The sequence below is a fragment of the Ruditapes philippinarum genome, unplaced genomic scaffold, assembly GCF_026571515.1.
Source record: "Ruditapes philippinarum isolate M1 unplaced genomic scaffold, ASM2657151v2 ctg67_1_1_1_1, whole genome shotgun sequence".
Lineage (NCBI taxonomy): Eukaryota > Metazoa > Mollusca > Bivalvia > Venerida > Veneridae > Ruditapes > Ruditapes philippinarum.
Window position 1 is genome coordinate 282,051 of NW_026859561.1, and position 9,634 is coordinate 291,684.

A 9,634-nucleotide genomic window follows, 5' to 3' on the forward strand; every position below is an offset into this window, starting at 1 on the left:
CATTGAATGCCGCCTTTCCTTTTCGACCTTGTTTATCATATTTTCAAGTTGATGAAATGACAATAAACTTAAGAAAGCTGTATGGCTTGCAAGAAGGGTTTTAAACAAGAAATGTTTTAACAAGAAAAATATTAAAATGATAATTGGCCTATGTAAATCTGCTTTTACTTGCCAAAAACAATTTCGGATTTTTGTGTTCATGAAGAAATGTAACAGGGCCTTTTAAATGATTTAATAAATTTGATAATAAATTTAAATTATTTCAGTAAATACTTCTACATGAGGCAAAAACCATTGTATTCCTAAAAGTAGGTAGTCGGATAGTAAGATAATATGCTTAAAGAGAGCAGACCTTCCACGCTTTAACATTAACTTTATTATTTAATTTTTAGAGTAATGTAAGTGAGTAAGTGCACGTTTAAATAAATGAAAGTTATTACCACATGCCACTTGCCATTTACTTAACCCGGAGAAAGTGACATGTGTTGTTAGAATATACGGTTGAAAGTTAGTTGATATGATTATAACCAAAAAATCGTAAATATACACAATCGTAATGGCACACTATAGGGTTTATTGAGCAAACATAATGTTGCTTATCATGCCAACTAATGTTAATTACACACCTTGAAATGATTGCTTTAATAAACTTTTTATTCACAAATGATCTTGTCTGAAGGTAACTTTGTTGTTTTTTTTAACCACGTGAATGTTGGTCTTGTCGCTTGATAATCTTACCCGTAAACTGCTAAAGGAATTTTTTAATTGCATGTTTCATGCTATTTATTATGTTCAGTGACAACGACGCACTGTAATGTATTAAGCCCTGAATTTTTATCAATTACTCGAATTAATTTGATGCAGTTCAATGACATTTACATGCTTTATTTTGAAAAAAAAAATATTAAAGAAAACAAGGCCGTCTAAATTTTATAACTGTATAATTTCATCTGAGAAAAAAGTTGAAAGTGATTGATTTTAAATAGATTGGAAGGCAAAAAGAGGTTTTCTTAAAGGAAAATTGTTCCTTCCATTTAATATATCTTATGAAAGCAAATTGCCAGACTCACGCTTTCACTTGATATAACTAGCATTGCGTCTTAGCTTGACAATGTTGAAACATGGTTATTGATAATAAACCGTAAGACTGCTGGCGGCAACATGTTCTACCCATACAAACATTGAGTGGACACCTACATCATCTGGTACACCGTAACCTGTGTAAGTCAGTGAAGTGAACATATTAAATTATTTATATGAAATATTTACTGCAATATATAATGACACAGTCTGTTGACGTTTCATGCATGATGTCAAAAAAATAAATAATTGGTAATAATGACTCTCAGGTTTCCCACAGCTCGATATACTTTACCAATATACCGATGGTGGTTTCAAAATGTGCTCAACTTTAAATTACGCATTCATATCTTATATAAGCTTTTTTGACCATTTATGTATCTTTGGAATCATTTTAGACAACATTGAAATGGATAGGAGATTTGTACAAAAGCGATTTCAAACGATTAAACTAGGACATGTTCATCAATTTGAATGCGTAAGTCTGAATATTTAAAATTTATTGAAAGTTACTGCTATAATTTAAATCCCTTAAATAGTTAAAATATGTAATAGCACTGCTTTAATTGGAATTGCTTTCATCATCAAATGATAATAAAATCACGTTAAAACAAAATGGTTTGTAGCATTAACTCCATTAAACATATTTTAGTTTCTTAAAAATCTTATTTTCTTATTGAAATTATTGTATCTCGTTCATTAAGAGTATTTCAACACGGGTCACCTATTTTAAAAGTGATAAAGATACAGATTTGAAATAAAAAGGATTATGAGTATGCATGCTTTAAATAATCACTTTTTCCTCTTACTGGTATCTTTTTTATTGAGTAGACTTATTAAAGCATAACTTGGCTGCACAAGACAATTAAACAATCAGCTTACCATACTGGAGTAACGGCCTAAATTTCCTGAATTGTTTATGTTTGCGCTGATAATAAGTGTCTTCAATTTAAAACCGAAATTTGTAGCTATAAAATTTGCGATTTCATGCTTCACCTTATTTTGTACAAGAAATGGATATGTTTCATTTATTTACAATCGAGTTCCTTCCATTTCTTTAAAATTTATTTTTTAATGATTAACGATGAACGTTAATGATAAGGCTTACGTAACTGTAATAATATGAAATAAATGTAAAGTGTCTATAATTCTGTAATTGAAAATACTATAATAAGTTTATATAAAAATTGGGCCGGCCAAGTTAAAAGTATACTGGAAACACATGGATTAAGTTACATTTGGGACCAACAAGAATTTGTTGATATTCCATTCCAAATGATTAAGCAACGTATCTTTGACGCATACTTACAACGCTGGTATAGCGATATAAATAATTCCACGCGTTTGGAGTCTTACTGCATATTCAAACATAGTTTTAAAGTCGAACCATATTTTAATTGTTCTTTAGAGCCAAAATACAAAATAGCCCTCTCAAAATTTAGAACCTCCTCCCACAATTTGTTTATCGAAACAGGTCGCTATGACAACACGCTGCGTAAACGACGTATTTGTAAATCGTGCACAATGAATGTAGTGGAAAATTAGTTTCATTTTTTACTTGCCTGTCCTAATTACCGCGAACTCCGAAAAAAATATCTTAAACCATATTTCTGCCGATGGCCAACAATAAATGAATTCTAAATCAAAAATATCTATTTCCCAACTAGCAAAATTCTTTTTCTTTGCAGATAAAATCCGCGTTTCGTAGAAACCTGAAGAAAATAACTCACAAAAATTGTGTTTGTTTCAAGACTTTGTAAAATAACTTACATAAAATTATATTTTCTCTTTTGGATATGTTTTCATTTGCCAATGTATATATTTGTATGTGCTATAAGCATTGTAAAATGTTTAATGCAATAAAGATATTGAATTGAATTGAATTGAATATAAATTACGCCAGAACTTTATGATATACATTATTGTTAATAAGAACGTTTGTTACGCAGTTTCTTTAATGTCGTGATTATGTTAAATGAGGTAAAAAGAAACAATATCTTGCGGCTGTATTAAATATATTGTAGATATAAAGACATAACTTAAGACAAATATTGCCATTAAAGTGTATAAAGCTATATTTCTTATACAAAAATTATTGTTTGAATTTTAAAAAAGCAATGCTTGTATGATACATTGCCTTAAAAGCGGATGGCGCATGCACAAAATCATTGCTTAACCGATAAAGCCTGACTAAAAAAATAGCAATTTGAAAATAATATTTTCTTCCGGAACATTTTATTCTGTTTACTTACATTATTCATGTGTATTAAATATCAAGGAAATTCTATGTTACAACTTTTTCGGGAATCTGGAATCAATATAATTATACTGTTGATATTTTTTTTAATATTTCATTATATATAGATTTATACCCTTGAATAGGGTTCATCAATTTCGCGGTGTAGAACAACTCAATCATAAGGGAAACATGTTTAAGCCGCTGGATAGATGGAAATATTGTAAATTTGTCCTTAAATAGTTTACATGTTTAAATATATAGTAGTTAAGCCGGTAACTAATAAGTACATATACATAAGAAAGGAAAGAGAAAGAATATTTTAAGAAAACATCAAAAACCTGGTTAATTTACAATCTTGCAGTCAGTGTTAATTGGGCTGGTTTCTGAACTTAGTCGTTAAGTACAAGCTCCCTTGCCCTCTTGCAACGGCTTAAAGTATAATTAATATTTAGATGAATAAATGATCACTAAGACGTTTGGTACAAATTTGTTTTCAACTTATAAACTCGACTGAGCATGTTCCATTCACTTTTTAACTAATTGGAAACAAATTAAGAAACGCTTTCAGAAAGATATAATTTGCATGCTTACTTTACTTCATGAATAATTTATAATGTTTTGTGATTTACAACTAACAAGTTAATTTAGCTTACAACACTTACGCTCAAGTGTTTCTACAAATGTCAAAGGTAAATTATTAACTTAAAAAAAGGTTTGAATTTATGCTAAGGCTAGGTTTCTATTATAATAATTGTTTTATTAGATAAAGAAATAAAATCAGAATAATGCTTCACATATCTGAGCTTTACAATTTTCCCTGGGCATATACACTTTAAAGTCTTTGTCGGTTTCTTTAATTTCATATTTTGAATTATTTTAAACGTCGTCCATCACTGTATTGCTTTGTGCCCTCTTCTGTTTGTTTTGTTTTTGGTATGCTGTCTGGCTCGTTGTCATTGGTCCTTTTGTTTGGGGTTACGTATTTGAAATACCGCCCTTCCTTGTTGATCTTCGTTTTCAGATTTTAGTGTTTGCTTAAAAATTATAGTGAAAAACGGAATCCCTTAAGAACGCTCAAAACGACAACATTGACAATGTTGCATGCTCTGTTTGATTACCACACTGGAATTTGCGTCCGTCCACGCCGCTAAGTTCCGGCTGAAGAAGAATTAAACAATTACATGAAATAGTAAATTATGAATTTAAAAACATCCGCAGATTATTCATTCAGTTAATTATGTCATTTTGTCATGATTTTTTGTAGACAATATCGATTTCATAGGGTTTTTTAATATTTCCGGATGATTATTTAAATATTAATTTGCCAGTAATGTCACTTATTTTACCTATCTTTCAACAGATATACGCGTATCGATCTATTCTGTTAGTTCCTTTGCCAATGAAAATTTTATCACAGTTGACTATCTCTCTTAATGTTTAATGCCTAAAAGGAATGCACGAGTTAACAATAAGAATATAATAATTAAAAAATATCACTTATCAGTATTGTGGCATTTTCCTTTTTACTTGTCTGGTGTGTCCAAACCAATAAATAAATTATTAAAGGATTTGAGATTAAATCCCTTAGAGCTGACTTTTTTAACTTAAGCTTGTTTAAAGGTGCTAATTATCAACATGTTTCTTTTGAAAGGAACAAATAATACTCGTCTTGTCAAAATTTAAAAAAAAAACAAGAATAAAGATCAACAAGGCAAAGGCAACGTTCACAGTACGCAGCCCCCAGACACACCCAAGTAGGGTCATAAAAATAATCAGTTGAAACAAATTTGGATAATATATATAGTTTTTTTTTCAAACAAAATAGTAATTTTCTTAGCTATAAATCGCAGCATTTAGATAAGCTTAGCAATTACATTGAAGGGAACAAAATATGTAAAATGTTATGTTTGCAATTATTTAATAGACATAAAGAACTGATATCGTGACTTTATTGTAAACTGGATAAAGTCACACATAAATACATGTAATAAGTATTACTCAATATTATTCAACAATGTTCCTGTTCATATGGCGTGATGGATACGCACAATTCGCCCTACGCTGCTTTAATTATAAATTACAAGTACAGAAATTGATAACCTACAGAAGTTTGTACTTGTACAAAGAAACATTTGTTTTACGTTAAATAAGGGGAAATATTGACATGTGGTGAATGATACCCTGTGAATTATGCGGAAATGGTTTGTTTTAACGTTTTATGAAAGTTCATATTATTTCAAATTGTGAATTTATAGTATTGAATGTAAAATATATTTGTTTGTATGCTTGACTTTTGAGGTCATTTACTCACCTGATGGTGTGTGGCTTGAAATTGAAAAATAAACTAATGATCATTTGCAAAATGCAAATGCATAAAGTACTCTTTGAAGCTAATAGTTAATTCTGTTGCAAAGATTTGTACAAAGTTGTGAATATGTTTGTATATCAGATGAGTTCTGTTCCTGTTTTGTAATTTTTCTCAACTTGCAAAGACGGCTCCCCCCTCCTTTGGCACCATAGTAGAATTTAACACGAACCGACTTGGGCCCAAGAGGTCCTATGCTCCAGGGCAGCTTTTCTATTATCTAAATTTTCAAATTTGTACTTTTGTACACGATTGATGTTAAATTGTCAAATATATAGATACTATTGTCACAAAATAAAAGACTGGCCAGAATGTTTTTGTCAAAGATTAGTCGCGTTGACTTCTGTTTAGAGTGGTGTTGACCTTTTATCTTGGTAAAGTAACATGCAGGGGGATCAAATTAGGACCTATTTTTATTTGTATTAAAATCACGTCATAACATCTATATAAAAAATACGATATTTGACATGTAAAATTTGAAATAAAATAGATGGGTTCAATAGTCATTAAAATGAATTTCATATTAATCGGGATACCTTTACCTGTTCACATGTTAGTGATCATCTTGTGACATTTGCTTAAGGCAATCATTGATAATAAACGGTTAGCAGAGGTTTTATTAAGAAAATTAAAAAAAAAAACGTTAGAAATATTGTATCATAAAATCATTTTTATTTACTTGGAATTCATTGTCTTCAAAATGTCATATATTTTAATTGTCCTTTAAAATTTAAAGCTATAACCCAGATTCGCACTTATATAAAAAGATCAAATACTTGCTATTTTTTCAATATTTCATTTCTCTTGTTATAATAATTTAGCAAATTCTTTTTTTAATATTCAAAAATAATTAATTGTAAAAATGCATGTTTAATATACATGTAGTATAAAATGTTGTGAGTAGGAAGTAATGTTAATCAATTAACGATAATTATAAATGTAATACGTCGAGAAACAAAAGATAATAAAAACGATATGAAATTGAATTCAATATGAAATCAAATAACGTGTAATGATTATAGAATGCCATATTGCATGACGCGATACAGCTAAATTTTCTTTGTTGTTGTTTTTTTCTTTCTTTTTAATGAAGAAAACATGATTCTTTGTAAAAGCGTTGTGAACACTGTAACTTAAAAAAACTTTTTTGATAACTTAATATTATTTAATTTTCAAACTGCAATAACTACAAGTTATGGTTTCAAAAATGTATGCAATGTTTTGCAATTAGTTTCAGGCATTGTTCGCACACATATTTTCGCAGGCACGGTATGTCTCGGAAATGAATATCCTTTATCATTGTGTAGATAAGGCAACAGTTGTATTATTATATTGTAATGAAAATGGATTCAGAACAAGTGAGTTGCTCATCATTGTGACATCATTTGTGATAAAGCTATCGAAATGAAGTCAAAAGAGTATTTTGACTTCTTTACAAAATACCAAAATGATATAGAGAAATACAGAATCCCTAAAGAAAGCCCAACAAGACAACATTGAAAATGTTGCAGGCTCGGTTTGATTGAGCCTGTTCATTGACGGTACTGGAAAGTGCACGTTACCGTCCACGCCCCCTAGCACCGGCTTAAGCAGAATTCAAGATTTAAACACAGCAAATTGTAAAATTTCTAATTTACAGACATCCGCAGATGTGTTCATACGGCGATTATCATGGAACCTTCAATCCATTCCATAAAAAGCTGCGTATGGTCCCCAAGTAAAAGAATGCATGTGCCCTAAACGAGAAAACAATGGGCGGAACTAAATAAAATGGAATTTTGAAAGGGGATCTGAGGTTATGAAGCCTGCGTATCACAGACAAGATGTCAAAAGACAAATTTAAAAAGCAGGCAACATATCCTAAGGTAATTATACAGTATTCAAGTAGGAATACTGGAGCAACCCAAGTTGAAAAAAGGCCGAAAAGCAGAAGAAACTAAAAGTACCACATAACATGTATTCACAATAATAATGTCGTGCCGAACGATCTTTAAGGATCGAATATATAACATCATTGATTAAATGAAAATAAGTTAAAGTAACTGCACTAAATGGCAAAAGGCAAAAATAAAATATGGCTTGGCTGGTGCTAGGGGGCGTGGACGGTAACTTGCACTTTCCAGTACCGTCCATGAACAGGCTCAATCAAACCGAGCCTGCAACATTTTCAATTTTGCCGTGTTGGGCTTTCTTTAGGGATTCTCTATTTATCTATTTTATGGTCAACATGTATTTTTAAAGGCACCAAAGATTAAAATCGTTTGAAAATAATTTTGTGTTTAAAGTCAGATACTTTTTGGGTATTACATGTGCAAGTAAGCAACCTTTTACCACCTGGTCTATTATTATTAGCAATGAAACTAGAATAATTAGATTAAACCTTGGTGTGAAAGGTCATTCCTGAAAAATTCTAAATTTCTGAAATCAAACACTTATCTGTGCATTAGTTTTTCTGTTAGAAACATATGTGTTTTCAAAATGAAAAACACCCTCCTGTTTGTTGAATTAAATTCTATATTGGGGTTTTCCTACTTTACATTAGGCCATTTATCTCGTACCGCTGATTCAGAAAAACAATGTGGGATTAGTTGCAAGTGACTTGTTGAGACACTGGTCATCCCTGATTGGTTAACAAAGAATGTCAGCTAGTTTGATCGACCACAAAAAGTTTTAAAATCGGCGTTTAGAGCAGACAAAATTTAAATAAAAAGATTTCCAGGTCTACTGACGTTTAATACGTCAATAGATTTCGTGTTTCACTACGAGAGGTTACACAATTTAAGCAATTTTTAACGCAAGATATATTTGTAATCTCATTTTGATTTGGCGTTAGGTCTTATATCATTCCATCAGATATATCTTCCAAAATTCAATTCCATGATGCACTGTTACTTTCCTAGTGAGCTTCTATGATCAGACGATTTTGTTGTTCGAGATATTCAGTCAGATATATGTTAAAGATGTTTTGTAGTTGAATGAAAAAAAAAGGATTCTTAATAAAAGTTAAAGATAATAAATAGAAGAAGACATTGTATGTTAAAAAAGATATCAAGTCAAATTGTAAATAGTTGAATAAAAAAACCAGAAAATTAATTAAGGTGAAAGATAATAAATAGAAGAAGACATTGAATATTATTCTTTTAATAATTAGGTGATTTTGAAAGAAAAAAAAATCTGGAAACAAAGTGATCCCTCGGAAGCATTAATCACAACAAAATTATAAGAGAATTGCAGACTCGGTTTGATTGAGTCTGTACATGAGGGATAATGAATATGTGCAACATCCCTCACGCCCCCTAGAAAGACTTTTTACGAAAAGAAAATGATTTTCAAAGTATCACTATGTCCATCAAGATTTTAAATATAAAACAGTAACTAGCTAATTCGACGATATCAAAATATACATGTATATATGAATTCCGACAGATTGGAATCCTGACAATGGTCTGGTTTCAGATAATGATGCTCATCTTCTTACAACCTTTTTCCTTATTACGCGGTAATTTATTTAAAAATAACCTTAAAGACAGTCCATTGCAGTATTGTTCATTGATTTCATTTACTTAATGTTTATAAAGTTAGTGATTACTCATCTTATTAGCTCGACTTTTTTTTTGAAAAAAAAAGTAGAGGTATTGTTATAGTCAGGTCGGCGTTCCCGTTGCCGTTGCCGTCCGCAAACTTGTACCTGGATCATTACTTTTTTATTTCTTGGTGTATTGCCTTCATACTTGGCCATAACAACCCTTGGGACAAGACCTTTCAGTAGACCGCACTAACCTTGACCTTCATCCATAAATGACCTTGACCTTCAAGGTTAAAAGTCCAATTTTTGCTTGTTCATGCTGTTATTGGCTGTAACTTTGTTATTTTTGAATGGATTGTCTTCAAACTTGAACATAATAATCTTTAAGGATATCCCTTAAAAATAACCAGCCAGACCTTGACCT